The 16,987-nt window shown below is 45.7% G+C and overlaps 1 protein-coding gene across 2 annotated transcripts in view; it reads right to left on the reverse strand.

The window, feature by feature from the left end:
• The window catches only part of Lrrc8c (leucine rich repeat containing 8 VRAC subunit C), a 96,732-nt gene that overhangs the window by 58,096 nt on the left and 21,649 nt on the right, over window positions 1-16,987 (reverse strand). Inside the window, exon 2 of one of the 2 annotated variants that reach the window (XM_052199763.1) lies at window positions 13,574-13,644. The exons of the other annotated variant lie outside the window; for it this stretch is intronic. The gene's annotated coding sequence lies outside the window, so the exon portion shown is untranslated. The remainder of the gene's footprint in view (window positions 1-13,573; window positions 13,645-16,987) is intronic. 2 annotated transcript variants of the gene reach the window in all.

Genomic DNA, 16,987 nt, shown 5'->3' on the forward strand with positions numbered 1-16,987 from the left:
CTGTGATAATTCCTCTCCTCCGTGAGACCACGCTTTTCAGGTTCACGGCAGCATTTTTATTTCTGTGCCTGGCTTGTTTCGCTTTATTGGGAAGTTCTGCAGGTTTATCCATGTTGCTAGATTTTGCTGAATCACTCACACTTTTTTTCTGTGCTACTTGTTATTTTATGGAATTTAGGTTGGTTGGTTATTTATTTATTTATTTACAGAGTCTCACTATAGCCCTGGCTGGTATCAAACACACTATATAGACAAGTGAAGATTCAGCTCCGTAGAGAGTTTGAGCACAGCTTGGGCTATATGAAATTGTCTCAAAGCCACAATGAAAATCCAACAGTTGAAAAATAAAACCAAATATGTGATCGCCTGGGAATAAGGAAATGAGATAGAAACAAGCATGCGTCAGGGTTTCCCAGCTGGGGGGGTTTCCACAGCTGGGGGGGGTTCACAGCTGGGGGGGTTCACAACTGGGGTGGTTCACAGCTGGGGGGTTTCACAGCTGGAGGGGTTTCACAGCTGGGGGGTTCACAACTGGGGGGGTTCACAGCTGGGGGGGTTTCACAGCTGGGGGAGGGTTCACAGCTGGGACTTAGAATTGTAATAGACTCAGATTCAGATCCATTTCTGAAAATTTCTTGCCATATAAACTCTTTTATTTATTTTTATATTTTTGGTTTTTTGGATTTTTTTTTCAAGTCAGGGTTTCTCTGTGTAGCCCTGGCTGTCCTGGAACTCACTCTGTAGACCAGGCTGGCCTCGAACTCAGAAATCCGCCTGCCTCTGCCTCCCAAGTGCTGGGATTACAGGTGTGGGCCACTGCCACCCGGTGCCATATAAACTCTTAAGTGATTTTGTTTGAGGCAGGGTCTCATGTAGCACAGGCTGGCCTCTAGCTATGTAGTCGAGGATGACCTGAACCTCTGATCTTCCTGTGTCCGCCAGTGACAGTGACCAGTACTACAAGCGTGTGCCAGTGCGTACTGTATCCAGCTGTATGCAGGGCTGGGGAGTGATGCCGCACTCAGGACATATAGGCTGCACTGCACCCACTGAGCCCATCTCTAATAGAAACTCTTGCAAGTTGTAATCCTGGTCCTAAGAACCAAATAGATCTGGATGGGCGGTGCCTCAGTGCACTTCTATAGATTCAATTCTTTTCTCCACTGGGCAAGAAGGCCTGGAGCTCTTCTGTAACCAGCAGTGAGATGTGTAATCTCCTCCGACATTTAACCAACTATACCAACAGTGACCAGCATGATGACTGTAGAATTGCAGAGAGCCTCTGCACAGGGAAAGTGGCTGACTAAACTGAGGAAAAATCCTGTGAGAGGATAAATGAGTCAGCACGAGGTGGACCGGCCTTACGGGCGCCAACTTCAAAGAGAAAATGAAATTATTTGGGTTGCCCTGGTAACACCGGGATAAAATGTGGAAACGAGAGTGCAGGCTCTAACATTCACAAACCCTTCCTCAGCAGGAAGGTCTTTCACATCACAGAATGAGCTTTACCATAGCAACATGCAAAAAAAAAAAAAAACCAAAAAAAACATTTACGCTGATCAAACACAGCATACCCAAGGGCTGGAAGCTGGCAGTGGAGAGCATATTGACGCCCTGTCAGGCCAATACCTCACAAAGGCTTGCTGGGATCAAGTGAGATGCCCTTTAAAAATCTTAGTCAGTTCTCAAAGCCAAGTGTCAAGTATTAACTCTACGACTCACGTTTCTCCAAATATCCACTCATTCTGAAGCATTGCTTTTTATTCAGAAAAAAAAAGAAATGTAACATGAAGGGCAGAAACCTGGAGTTAAAGAAACGTTCCCGTGGTCTCAGGTATTTGAACATTGGGCTCCTGTTCGCGGCACTGTTTGGGAAGGCTTGGGAGGCGTGGCCTTCCTGGAGGACCTAGTCCCAGGGCTGGGCTTGGGAAGCATCACCAGCTTGCACTTTGCTCTCTCTGGTTTGTGCTCCTAGCGTGCTGCTCCAGCCTCCACGCCCATCGCTTGTTGACTTGCTTGCTTCTCTCCTGGTTCTTAGGACCCGGATTGCAACTTGTAAGAGTTTCTCCGTCACAGACTCACCCCCCTGGAACCAGGAGCCTAAGTGAACTCACTCCCTTTCCCCTGAGTTGCCCTGGCTATGGTGTTTAATCACAGCAAAAGAAAAGTAACCAAGGTAAGCACCGTTCGAGGTTATACGAACCAGGTGTGGGGGAAATAATGCCCTGTACCCCAGTTAGTAAGGCAGTATGTAGACCTCGCTGATAATTATACTGCTAGTTCTACATTATTGATATCATCATCATCATCATCATCATCATCATCGGTTCTGGCAAATAAACCCATGCACTTGTACATGCTGAGAATTTACCCTATGATAGAACAATATTCCCAGCTCCACGGTTAGTCAGGTAAGACCCCGGAATCAAACACCCTCAAGTGTAAGTACTGAGGTCAGAATCCTGCCTCTGCCACTTGTAAGCCAGGTGAGTGAGCTAGTTAATCCACTTGCTTCTTCATCCTTAAAGGTGGAGGGGAATAGTTATTTTCCTCTAAGTGTCAGGAAACGTGTGAGAGAGAATTACGGTAAGTGCTAAGTGCAGTGAGCAGAAGGGACTTAATATTTGCCAGTGGAGAAGACAATTAGATTTAGTAGGTGTGCTAGGGAGTTCACAATGAAAAAAATATCATTGTGGTAAGAAAACTTCATATAAGAGGTCCCTTCTCAGCAAGTATTTAGCTATGCACTGCAATTTTGCTGACTGCAGCTGCAAAGTTCTGCAACAGTGTGCTTATCTTGCTACCTAAAATGTTCTATCCATTTGTGCTTGATTGAGAGTGGCCCCCAGAGGCTCCTATGTTTGCCCTGGGTCCTCAGTTGATGGGACTGTGTGGGAAGGATTGGGAGGTGTGGCCTTGTGGGAAGAGGTGTGTCACTGGGGGTGGGATTTGAGATTTTAAAAAACTCAGCCACTCCCACATTCTCCCTGTGTCTTCCTGTTTATGGATCCGGATGTGCGCTCTCAAATGTGACTCCAGAACCTTGTCTACTGTCTGCGGCCATGCTCCCAGCCACAAACTCACACTCTGAAACCATAAGCTTCAAATAAACTCTTTTGTTTGTAAATTGCCTTTGGTCACAGTGTCTTCTCACAGCAGTAACTCAGACCAAGGTCAGTAACTCCCACGTGTTCCGTCTCCTTCTCAAAACCACCAACATGCACTCGAATGCAGGGAATCTGACTGCTGTAGATGCTCTGTGCAACTGGAGTCATGCGGTATTTATCACAGTGTGGCTGCCTTAGTTCTCTCCACATAACATTTCCAGGGTTTATTGGCACCAGCACAAAATGAAGGATTCACTTCTTTTTGAAAGCCAAAAGTATTCCATCGAAGGTATTTTAAAAGCGACACATTTGAGGGAGTCGCCAGGGCCCACCCCTCCCTGAGGAGCTATAGGCGGATGATTGTTTATGGAGGAGAGAGAAAGACATTTTCTTCAGGGGTGTGGCACTGCTTAGTTGCCCCGGCTTCTGTAGGTTCCTCGTATCTGAGACCTGTCTCTCAGCACCCCCAATTAAACTAGTTGATTCACTAAAAAACTGATATATTCATCTGTTGAGGAGTTATTGTGACTATTGTAAGAAAGTTAACAATAAGAGGCATCATGTTAAGAAAGAATGCTTTACAAAACAAAACAAAAACCTTGAATCAGATTTCTCATTTTGCTAAGTGAGAATCTCAGGTCTAACAACTGACAAAGCTCTTGTGCTCACCAAATGCCAGACATTAAGCAAATATTATTTTTTGCTCTGCAGTAAGTCTATCATATCAGGTTGGCACTCTGATTGCTTTACAGAAGATGAAACCGACATACAAGTTAAACAGCATCTCCAGTGTCACAGAGTCTGCGAAAGACAGAGCAAAACCTCCAACTCTGATCTGTCAGACTCCATACCCGAGCTCACCCCACTTCACAGCCTTCTTCATGGGACACCCAGCCACTGTCCAAGGCATGCATTTGGGAAGCTGGCTATCTTTTAATTGTGTCCATGGTAATTGTGTTTGTGAGTTGAACGCACAGCCCGTGGCTCTGGCAAAGGAAGATCCAGTCTAAGAAAAGAACTTTGAGGAGGCCCAAAGGACTCAGCTTCTTCCGTGGAGCCACAAGTGTGGACCCTGCCCATTACTCATTAGCGGCTAGAAAAACAGGGTTTTACAGAGCCCCGGGGTCACGGCTATCAACACGCTGCACTCTTGATTACACTCGCTTCTGTCTGAGGCTAAACCCTTGGGCAGAGAACATAGTTCCCCAACCCTGTCCCGTTCCAATCTCCTAATTTAGGGGTATCTGGATGTGATTCCAGGAACCCAGCGTGGCAAAACAGTAAGTACCTTCTGTACCGAGAATTGAATACTGGGAAACTTACAACTTAAAACACAAGGACACAGACTTCTGACTTCCCCCTCATTGTTCTTGCTCAAATTAATTAAGTTAGGCTACTCATTAACTATCTCTTGCCCCAAGAAGATTACCAGGACCTCCCTTCCCTCCTCTGCCAGTCGAGTGTTCTTTTTAATTACAGAACAAATACAAATACCAAACAAATACACAGGATGGATTTCTAAATCGGCTAATTTATACGGCAAACCCTTCTGTGACTATGACACTGACAGTTTTAACTCCTGAAAAGGTGTAATTTCTTTAACTGCAGATACATTCATAAAAAGGGTTTGATTTCTATGACTAGTTTCAATGTCCAATTTAAAAATAAAACACGATGACTATTTCTAGCTCCCCTGCACATCTCAAAATATTTCCAGGACTGGAAACCTTTGAGGTAATATTTTATGTATAACATTCTATGAGTATGGGAAGTTCCTCGTGAAGCATGAGCGATAGCCTTCATCCTGCAGTGAGTGGGTGGAAAGAGCCCCAGACACTGTAGTGGCTGTTCCTAGTTGTCAACTTGACTATATCTGGAATGAACTACAATCCAAAATTGGAGGGTTCATCTGTGATCTGTGATCTGTGATCTAGAGCTTGAGGCCAGAAGACACAAGTTTCTGGATCTTGGAATGGAGATCTTGAGGCATAGTGACCATGAAAAGCTTAGGCCCAGGCGAGGTAGCACTCGCCTTTAATCCCAGAAGACTAAGGTAAGGAGATCTCTGAGTTCAAGGTCAGCCTGGGACAAAACAAGTCCCAGATCCAGGTATGGTGGTCCACATCTTTAATCTGGGCCACACCTTTGGCTGGAGACCTACCTAAGGACATTGGAAGAAGGAAGATTCACTCTTCTTCACCTGCTTGCACTTACTTGCCAGCACATCTGTTGGAATCTCCTTCTACAGAAGACCAACGGGAACAAGCAGCCTTGTGGGACCGAGCAACTACTAGATCCTTGAACTTCCAGTTCACAGCTGATTATTGTTGGGGAGTTGGACTATAGACTGTAAGTCATTAAAATAAATTCCCTCAATATAGACGAACATTTTTATACATTCTGTGACTCTAGAGAACCCTGATTAATACAGACACACAGAGAGGAGCTCTCCGAAGCCATAGCTTCTTTAGGAGCAGTCCCGACACCAGGACGCTCACACACCCTTAGCTATGGCTTTCATTACTCTACCAAATATTCCATGCAGGCCCCTCTGACTGAGCATTGCTCAGATTTCTATTTTACCTCTTTTTTGTTCTTTTTAAATCTACATGCTCCATGGTTCCCTCTTAAAAATTTACCAATATACATAACTTATGCTCTGGCTGATGGGTCTGTTATGGAGTTTAGAGACGTCAAGACAAGTCCAAGACTTGTACTCATTTCTGTAAACTGAAAGGAGTGGAGTCATCCCTGATGAACAGAAGCCTCAGACCACAGGGAAAGCGTGTTTGCAGAGCACACGGGAGCTTCGCTACAGTAACTCAGGCTAGGTGTCCGAGAAGATGGCGTTCATAAACAGATGGGTATGGCAGACTGGAGTCTGAAACTCTCAGCTAGAGGAACCAACTCAGAGTGTTTAGGGCATATGAAGTGTCACCAGGGGACAGGACAAAACCACTTAGAGCACATGCAGGCAGGAAAGCTGCCTAAGGACTTCCTGAACAAAGAACATTTTGCTCCAGATACAGAGCTTCCTGACTTTGCACGGATACCCAAGATGTTTTCTTGGGTTGCTCTTTGAGAATATTGATACTAGGGGCTGGGGATGGCCCAGTGGGAAAAGTTCTTGGACCCTAGTTTCAACTCTCAGCATTCATGTGAGACCCAGGCATGGTACACACGGGGGAGTTCAAAATAGACAGACTCTCTGGGGGTTGGTGGCCAGTGGAGCTGAGTCGGTGAGTTCCATGCTCAGTGAGAGAACCGGCTCAGAGAATAAAGAGCAATCGTGGAAGACAGACAGCACCAGCATCTGGTTCCCACACGCACACACATGTGCACTTGTACATACACATGTACAAACCACAAGAACACATATGCCATATATGCGCATGCACATGCACCCCCACACTAACTCTTGCACAGCAGTACACTATAACACACACAGTAACTCTTGCATAGCACTTCACTATCACACACACACTCTTGCACAGCAGTACACTAGAACACACACACTAACTCTTACACAGCAGTACACTACCACACAGACACACTCTTACACAGCAGTTCACTATCACACACACACTTTACACAGCAGTACACTGTCACACACACACTAACTCTTGCACAGCACTACACCATCCCAACACTCTGCACCCTTTTGTACCCTCTTCATGGTGCTATCTTTGCTCCCTGTGCTGTGCATGTCTTCCTCACGCGTGTTTGGTCTGCATCCTCTATGCAAGGCAAATGCCTTAAGAACCATGGCCTGGCCTTCACTCCTTCCTCCATTTGAATGCCCAGAACAGTTTCTGGCACTCACTAGATAACTGGTGAGTGAATGAGTGAAAATCACTGTACACGCGGCTGGGAATCCTCTTGGCTGTGGTTGTCAGAAATGCACAGCAGAAGGGCTGCAGAGACGGCTCAGTCACTGCGAGCACTTACTTGCTTTACTTGCAGAGGATCCAAGTTCGGTTCCCAGTCCCACACATAGTCTCACAACCAGCTGCGTGTAACTCCGGTTCCAGAGGCTCTGATGCCCTCTTCTTGCCTTTGTGGACACCAGGCAATGTGGTACACAGACATACACGCAGGCACTCACACATAAAATACAAATTAATAAATCTTTATGAAAAATGAGTACAAGAAATATTCACTTGACTCTCAGAATTTAGAGTAGGTGGACACAGTTTTGAGATGAGAAGAGGGAACAGGGCTGAGCTCTCCTGAAGCACAGACTCCATCAGTGTGACTAGCAGAGGCACGTTCGCTCCATGGCTCCACTGCCGCCTCATGGCCTCCCAAGACCCGCCCTAGAATGAAGATCAAACTCCAAGAGCGAAAGTGCAGGCCTTCACAAAGCAATGGTCCTCTCTCAGTAATGGCTTACGTCATGGTCCCTAAAGGAACCACGTCATGAACAGGCACAGCAGAACAGGAGTGTCACAACTTGAGGGTTGTGGTAGGTGACACAGGAGCAGGTTCACACTGGCGATACTCTTTCAAAGAGATACTGCCTGAGTCCTACTCAAGTGACACAGCGGGACCTAACGCTGGAAGCACCATGGTCGGCTTCTTCACCACAGTGTGCAGGGCTCTTATTTTAAAGAAGAATATGGAAAAATTTATGTGTGTACGTATGTGTGTGTGTGTATTTTTTCTAAGCATTCATTTACCACCTCCCCCATTCCCACCTATAGAAATAAGTCCCAGGGCCCTGTAAATTCCAGATATCCCCTCTTCTGCTGGTCTACGCCTCCAGCCTCTATTTCTGGCCAGTCTCTACCATTACTTTGATCCACATCGTGATCACAGCACAACTGGATGGCCACAGGAGCCTCTTAATTGATGTCCATGCTTCTGTGAAGCTAGAAGGAAACTCTTGAAATACTGGCCTTCTCCTGTGAGCCGACTCTCCCAACAGCTCTCTGTCTCATTCAGGGAAAATCCCAAAATTTGTACAAATGCCCTACACTCCTGCCTTTAGCAGCTCTGTCAGCTCTGTCAGCTCTGTCCTGCTCCTTCCGTTTGCTGTAGCCCTTCTAGACAGCCCGAGAACATTCCACATCTACCCCCAACTCAGGACCTTCATAAGTTCAACAGCTCTGCTCAGAATTCTCCTCTTCCTGGTAACAGTACACCTGTCACCTTCGTTAGGGCTTCTTACATCTCACTCCGATCTAACCACCTTTGACCCTGTCTCTCATGGCGTGGTGGTGGATGTCATCACCACCTCTTGTCTGGACTGGGACACTGCAGAGCCGACCTAACATTAACCCCACGGAGCACACTTCCTTCCATCTTCTGTATCAGTTGAATATGCTACAGATTTAACTTCATATATGTTTCCTTTCCTGTCTCCGCCCATTTGAAGTTCCACCAAAGCAGGGGTTTCTTTTGCTTGATTTGGAAGGTATCTTTACCCCAACTGTTTAGGACAGCATCTGCCTGTGGCCTGTGTTTCTCACTGAATAAAGAGAACTGAATAAAGAATGAGTAAAGAAGTAGAGAGGGAGATTGCCACGAAATTCCACGGGAGTGAGGGTAAGTAAAGGCATACGGGAGGCTAACAGATGAGTCAAGGGCCTGGTAGTGCGTGTGCACACACTCCAGTGTGCACACACTCCAGCATGTGCAAATGCATGTCGCTTCAGGGCAGTGCATGGTAGTGGGATTCCATTTGTCGAATGAGAAGTTTAGGAAGGACTGGTTAAATGAATGCACAACAGATTCTAAACAAGACTCAAATACTGTTAGAGGAAAAACATGGGAAAAGTATGTCGAGTTTGGCCTTCTCAGGCAAGAATTTTACAACAGGATTCTAGGTGCTAAGAAAGAAGGCAAACAAAAAACACAAACAAAAAGAAAGAAAGAAAGAAAGAAAGAAAGAAAGAAAGAAAGAAAGAAAGAAAGAAAGAAAGAAAGAAAGAAAGAAGGCAAATGGGACCTCATCAGACCAAAGAAACGGCTAACCCAGCGAAGAAGCAGTCTCCAGAACTAGAAAACAATCTTCTTGTACATCTGACAGAAGATTAGTAGCTAGAATATTCTAAGAACACAAGACGCTAAACAAGAAGTCAAATAACCAGGTCAATACATGAATTGATGAAATGAACAGTTCCCCAGAAATGGACCACAGACATAATCATGATGTTCAGTTCCACAGGGAAGCAGAGAAAGGCACTTTAATGCTTCAGTGAGATTCTGTCTTACCCCGGTTAGAATGGCAGGCACTGAGAAGGTGAACCAGGCCTGGCACTCCATGCCTTTAATCCCAGCACTCAGGAGGCTGAGGACAAGCGTGTGTACATTCAAATACTGAATACAAATGCTCTCTCTGTGAGTACGAGGACTGGTAAGCCAGGGCTACACAGCAAGAAGCTTTCTCAAGACAAAAATAAAACAAAACCCCCAAGGGGGTCTAGAACAAGCCTGTGGGGTGGTTATCTCATGACAGCATGAAAAATGGGTACTGCACAGAAAGGTCCCTGGGGCCCTGCTAGGAGTCCTCGGGAACCTTTGGAGCGCCTTCTGAAACATGGACAGTGCTTCATGTTTGGGTACATCTGTGCAAGTGTGCACCAGGAACTGCCCTGTGGAGAATCTATGGCTAGGACCCTGGCTGAGCTAGCATTGCAGGATTTACCTTAAATCTTGGGGGGGGGACCCCATGCAAAGTGTGGAGGTGTCTCAACGTTGGCCACACGGCTGAGCCTCTCATTCCTGAGTGAGTTAGACTAGAGTCTCTGGCATAGGGCCCAGCCATGAGGTATTTTAGTTTAGTTTGTGTTCCAGGGTTTTCCTTTATAGATAGAGGGAGCTTTGTTAAAGCAAGATCATTATTTTTAGCTTCTGTTTATCAAGCAAACACAGGAGTAGGACCCTGAGTTTGTATCTATTTTCCTAGAAACACCTTAAATAAAAATAAAGCAACACATCTGAAGGCCGTACAGGAAAACTGAAGCTGTGTGCTGCTCTAACAAATGCAGAATTTGCTTATATAGAATGGTTTCAGTATGCCGTGATCGATGAACTGATTGGCTGATCAATTACAGCTAGGGATTGAACAGGTCCTTGAACATGCTACACACATGTTGTACCACTGAGGTGCACCCTCACCCTGTGTTTATTTATTTAATTTTTGACACAGGCTATCACTGTGCAGCTCTGGCTCGCCTGGAACTTGCTATGAAGATGGGGCTGACTTCGAACTCAAGAAGATCCTTAAATCGGCCTCCCGAGGGCTGGGGTTAAAGGCAGATGCTACTATGCCTGTCACATCTTTAGCTTTTATTTTCCTTTACGCTACAGCAGGACCGACAGACACCCCATGAACTCAGCTGTGGAGGAAAGCATCCTGCTTGAATAATACCGAAGGGTGCTCGGGCCATAGCTACAGTACCCTATTTTGAGAGCCTGTGGCTGACTGTTTTCATATACAATCCAAGATCAACACTTCCTACCTGCTGCGGACACTGCTTCACTGCTTGGGCTATTTATATACAGTCTCATCTATCTCTCCTCCCACACCGCAAACTGTAAGGGCGGAGCCTGGGCGCCTTACTGGGGCACTCCCAGCTCCTGACCTAGTTGCCTGGGCGGTAACGGTTTATACGACACGGAGCTGTACATGCGCACCTATGGTTTAGCTCCACCAGATAGTTTCTGAACGTGGACAATGCTTTGAGCAGAAAAGTTATGATGGGGTCTGTGTTTGCTTGATTAATGGAAGATAATAATATCAATCTTATTTAATCAAGGCCCCCTGCTATGTGTAAAGGAGAACCTTAAAATACAAACTAATGTTTACAGTGTACTAAGAAGGCACAGACACCTCATGTGAGCTGCATTATTTAACTCCTCACTATCCCAGGACTCAAGGTCTTACAAGCCTATGTGTATGGGAGAAGTTGAGATTTCAGTTAACTATTCTGCCTGGGGTTTTTGCAGGGGAATTCCAGGGGCCTGAATGTCACCTGGAAGTCAGTTTACACTGCTGCAAAAGTGACATTCTATAGACAACACTACACTTCTTCCTGGTCATTCTTGGCCAAATTCATCAGCAAGGAGGCTGCTCTCTCTTCTCCCACTGTCAATTCAGCCCAACTTCATGTGAACATACAGCAGTCATGCCAAAGGAGCTCACTGTGACACTTTATATAAGCACAGAGCATGACCGGGTCCTACTGACCTGCCCTGGTCTCCACCGGCACCCTGGGCACTGTCTACTCCAGGACGCTTTAGAAGCTGAGAGCTCTCACTAACTCTCTTTCCCTATGAGCCGACAGCATCAGACATGTCTTGCTTATTTTCTCCCTGGTTTCTAACTCTGAGCTTCAATCTTTTTTAGCTCTCTAGCCTTAGGTCCTTAATAACATCACAGGACTTAAAAGTGGACTCCGCTTCACTCGGGCCTTGGATGAGTCTTTTTTTCTGGTCAGCAGATAGCCCATAATATATTTATATTAAATATGTGTCATTATCACTCAGTACAAGAAACAACAACACACAGGTTCAGTTTTTAAATCTACTGCTTCATTTTAGGGAGAAAAAGGAGGACTTGCTCAGTCTTGCCCATACGTGAGCCTAATGTTAAAACAGAGACAGCAGTCGGGCAGTGGTGATGCACACCTTTAGTCCCAGCACCTTGGAGACAAAGGCAGGTGGATTCACAGAGAAACCCTGTCTCAAAAAAACCAAAACTTAAAAAAAAAAATCAAAATCAAAAACAAAAAACAACCACAGAAACAGCACTTACAAGAGTCTTTCTTAGACTAAGGACATGGATGTATATTTTTAAATCATGGTCATCCCGCCCCCCTCACCGCTTCTAAGTAAAATGCCACAGGGAGGGAAATGTTGAGATAAGCAGAAAGACTATCTGAAAACACTCATGAGGTGAAGAGCTCTCTCGTCCTTTTGGATTACATTCTAAACACAAGATGTATCTCAAGACAGGCTTCTCTCCAGGTCCCAAGCAAACACACCCAAATACACTAACTTATCAGAGTCTTCGACTGCCTGAGATGCCATCCTCAACGTTGTGGCCTATGGTTTCGCGCAAAGCATTCTCATCCAGTGAGAATGTCAGCAGGAAGAGGTCTGAGAGAAACATGAAGCCCCGGAGCATGTGGACCTTGAGACTCAGGCGAATCCCTAACCAGAGACACTGGCTAAACCAAACAGCTGGGAGGCCACGGCCATCAAGGAAACCCTCCGTTCTCGGGCTAGATGCTCTCCTCCTAGGAGGCATTGATTACGCTCCCATCTGGATGTGGACAGTGGGGGCTTTGGGGGAGCATTGTATCAATAAAAATATGTAGTTGAGGGAATGTAAAGACATCACAGGTACACCCTATTCCCAGGGGGCTTCTAGGAACACACCCGCTCCTGGTACCAGGGACACACCCACTCCTGGTACCAGGGACACACCTTATTGCCTCACCACAAATATTTGTGCTTTGACTTCTAAAATATTCTTCAGGGTGCATCTCAGTTGATAAGAGTGCTTACCAAGCATGCACGAAACCCTGGGGTCCATGCCAGCACTGTCAAAACTGGGTGTGGCTCCCCAAACCTAAAATCATAGAGCTAGGAAGGTGGAGGCAGCAAGGCCAGAAGTTCAAGGTCATCCTTAGCTACAGTGTTCTCAGCCAGCCTGGGATACACAGGACTCAGCAAAACCCAAACCAAACCAAGGAGCTAACACTAACTTACAGATATTCTTATATAATAAAAACCATTATGCATTGTCCCATTTGGGTCTAATTTTTTCTTTTCTTTATATACTATATTCTTTGTTTACAATCCAAAAGCTTTCCCCTTTCCCAGTTCCCCCCTCCCCATATGTCCCATAAGTCCTCTTCTCTCCATCCATTCTCCTATCTTTCCCCCTCCCTTTTCTCTGTCCTGGTACTCCCCTACAATGCTGGGTCAAGCCTTTCCAGGATTAGGGCCCTCTTCTTCCTTCTTCATGGGAATCATTTGATATGTTAATTGTATCTTCAGTATTCAGAGCTTCAGGGCTAATTAATATCCAGTTATCAATGATTGCATTCCATGTGTATTCTTTTGTGATTGTGTTACCTCACTTAGGATGTTATTTTCCAGTTCCATCCATTTGCCTAAAAAAATTCATGAATTTATTGTTTTTAATTGCTGAATCTTCTAGTTTTAAAAAGTAGTTCATCTCAAATTTTGCAGAAGCAAACTGTGATCATAGTAAGTAGCTTCCAAGCAACAGCGGCCCTTGCTTACTGAAGTCAGTATCACAGTTAGACACACTATATAAAGACATGACATGCTTACAATACCAACATTACATCATTCAATCCAGAGCTCAAAAAAGATGATTCGTGCAAATTCTGCTCTTTGTGAGCTGAATACAGTCACTTTATATGTGAAGAATGGTAAAAAGCCCTTAGAACAACAGTGAAATTAATTAAAAATACTCCTGTTATTACCTTATATGTATATGTTACTTCTCTGAACATCTGTGGTCCCAGAATCCTTAGTCATAAGCAGCCACATTAATCTAAAAAATAAAAATAAATATAAGTCATCTTGACTCCATTTTGCACAGTATGTTCTGTTCGGTGTAGCAGTTGGCAGGGTAAGCTTTATTGCCAGGAAGATCTGGGCTTGCAATGGGACTCTACTGGATGGCTTTTAACCTCTTTAAATTATGCACAATTAGGAAAAAGTACTGGCAATAACTGTAACACCTATCATTATTTTAAAAAGCTAAATAGATAGAAAAGCTCGGCTTCTGTCTCGGGATCTTCTGGTATACTCCATGTGTGCCTCTACCTGCTGCTCGTGGAAAGTGCCTGTAAGAACTCTCAAACTGTGCTGTCTTCTTTAGAAACATTTGTACTGTGTAATGTCTCCAATGGCTCAAGATGAGTCGAGTGTCTTCAAAGCATCCATCTCTAATGGGTATGTACCAGTCAAAACCCCATGAGCATCAGTCTGCCCCACCCCAGAGACCCCAGAGGAGCAACCTGCGATCTCTAGGCTCCGTGTCTCGGTTCCTACTCAGCACTGGGTACCTCTGAAGCATGGCCCAAAGTTTTCAAGAAGCTTCCGTAGCCCAAACCAACAATGATACCAACCAAGAAATTCCTTAAGAACAAGAGTTCATGAGTGGAGAGCACATTACCACCGTTTCCCTAAAAACACGGCACACTGTTAGACTGCCTGCCAACTACTTCTGTGTGTACCCAGACCCGTGCTGCTCTCTTGCTCCATTTTACACGGTGGCAGATAATGCCGACTCCTATCTGGTCAAAGTCCTGAGAATACATGTTTGATGGACGCTTCATCCTAAATCCTAAATGATGTAGATCCTAACGCTGCATCACCACCCCTCAAGGCCCAAGGAACATGACAGAGGATGGGACAGAAAGAATGTAAAAGCAGGAGGGTGTGGCAGTGTCATGAAATACTGCCGCACGTGCACACACACACACATACCACCCAGACACACACCACCCAGACGCACACATACCCAGACACACACACACACCACCCAGACACACACACACACCACCCAGACACCCACACACACCACCCAGACACCCACACACACCACACACACACACACACACCACCCAGACACACACACACACACACACCACCCAGACACACACACACACCACCCAGACACACACACACACACCACCCAGACACACATACACACACCACCCAGACACACACACACACACACACACACACACACCACAGACATGCACATTCTACTCAGACACAGACACATACAGACACACAGACACACACACACAGACATGCACACACTACTCAGACAGACACACACTACTCAGATACAGACACACATACACACACACACACAGAGACATGCACACACTACTCAGACACAGACATTCACACACTACTCAGACACACAGACACACAGACACACACACACTCCAGCTAAGAACACCTGTACAAGACCATGCCTTTTAACCCATCATGGATGGAGGAGGTGTCCACGCTCCATCCCTTTCCCAGGAGCTAATGGCTGGCAATGGTAACTGGAGATGAGAGTATCATTTTCTCTAGCGGTGAGGCCAGCAGGGGATAGGCAAGGAGGGGGTGCTCACAGGCAAGGAAGGGGGCTCGCAGTGGGTAGTAGGGTGGGTATAATCCAACACATTGTGTACATACTTGAAACCATCAAGCACACAGCAGCAGCAAGGGCCAATCTACGCTCCATAGGTCATGGGTGGTTAGACATGCTGGTGTGACATTTAAATCATTCTGAGAACACGGCTGCACGTACAGGGGTCTTCCAGGTCTACCAGGTGTCATCAAACCAAGCCCAAGGAATCCAGCTATGATGTACAGGTTGCTAGGTCCCTGAAGACACATTTCCTGAGAGCTAAATCCAGTGCCTCCCCAGGAATGGCTGATGCCGCCACTCTTACTACACTGATCAGTTCTGGTGTCCGGAACAGGCATGTGACTCTGTGACAGCCAAGACAATGTCAATGGAAGTGACATTTTAAGCTCAATGGCTTAAAACTGAAGGAACTCGCCTTCTGCAAACCCTCCTCCTTGTTTCTTACATGGGACTGTAGACTTGTCGTAACTATTCTTAATTTGATGAGCTATGGGTACGTGTTAGCCGTGGTGGGACACGTGGTGGGACAGCAAGGCCTACACAAGCCCTAAATGTGCTAGGACCATGTCCAGAGTGTTATAAGGGTGGAAGAGGAATGTCCTTGTTGTTTGCCCCACAACTATGTGTGTGGGCGGTGGTTGTGGTGCCGAGGGTGAAGGGAGGATGAAGAGTGAATCTACAGGGCCGATTTTCATGGTCATTTTTTTCCCCCGAATGACTTTTGGCATTAAAAGAAATGTTCTATTGAAAACATCAAGGACGCAGACTCGGCTGTAAAGCTCACATGCTTTCACTACATTTGTTTTGTTGGCACGGAGCAGGTTGTACACATGTCACTGCACACGTGGTGGTCAGAGGATATTTCCAAATATCCATTTTCTCCTTCCCCCACGTAGGGTCTGAGGATTGAACCCAAGTCATGAGGTGTGGTAGCACCTTTACCCACTGAGCTGTCTGGCTGTGTCTAAGTGCTTCTAGGAGTTAAAATATAAGATAGTATATGAAACTTGGACCTTAAAGCGGAATGCTTTTAGCTCTGCTCTCAGATTTCTGAAATATGAAGAGAATCTTTTCTCTAGCGTGGGGTGCATCACTGGACAGATACATGAGGGTGTTCCTTGAAGAATACTTGACAAGAAGCCCAAGGTCCAAACGCACTGCAGCGATGATAAACAGAGCTACATAAGGAAATACCTCATCATCATTCTTGATTTCTCTTTCCCCACGCACGCTTTTGAGCTGTGTCAAGATAAAGATGACCTAGGTGCAATTTTGGAAGGTAATGAGATGCGAGGAGTTGTACCCTCCCTAGTAATGATGTCAAACCGGAGGTCATACAAGAGAGAGGCTGTTGTGACATATGCATTGTAGTGGTTTTGCATATGCTTGGCCCAGGGAGTGGCACCGTTAGAAGGTATAGCCCTGTTAGAGTGGGTGTGGTCTTGATGAAGTAGGTGTATCTCTGTGGGTATGGCTTTAAGACCCTCATCTTGGCTTCCTGGAAGCCAACATTCTGTCTGCACCATGCCTGCCTGGATGCTGCCATGTTACTGCCTTGATAATGGACTGAACCTCTGAACCTGTAAGCCAGCCCCAATTAAATGTTGTCCTTTATAAGAGTTGCCTTGGTCACGGTGTCTGTTCACAGCAGTAAAGCCCTAACTAAGACATACATGTACTAGGAAAGCCTCCAGATTCTAGTCCCTTGATATTGGGCTTCCTGATCCTCACTGTGAGC

The sequence above is a fragment of the Apodemus sylvaticus genome, chromosome 11 (genome assembly GCF_947179515.1).
Source record: "Apodemus sylvaticus chromosome 11, mApoSyl1.1, whole genome shotgun sequence".
Classification (NCBI taxonomy): Eukaryota; Metazoa; Chordata; class Mammalia; order Rodentia; family Muridae; genus Apodemus; species Apodemus sylvaticus.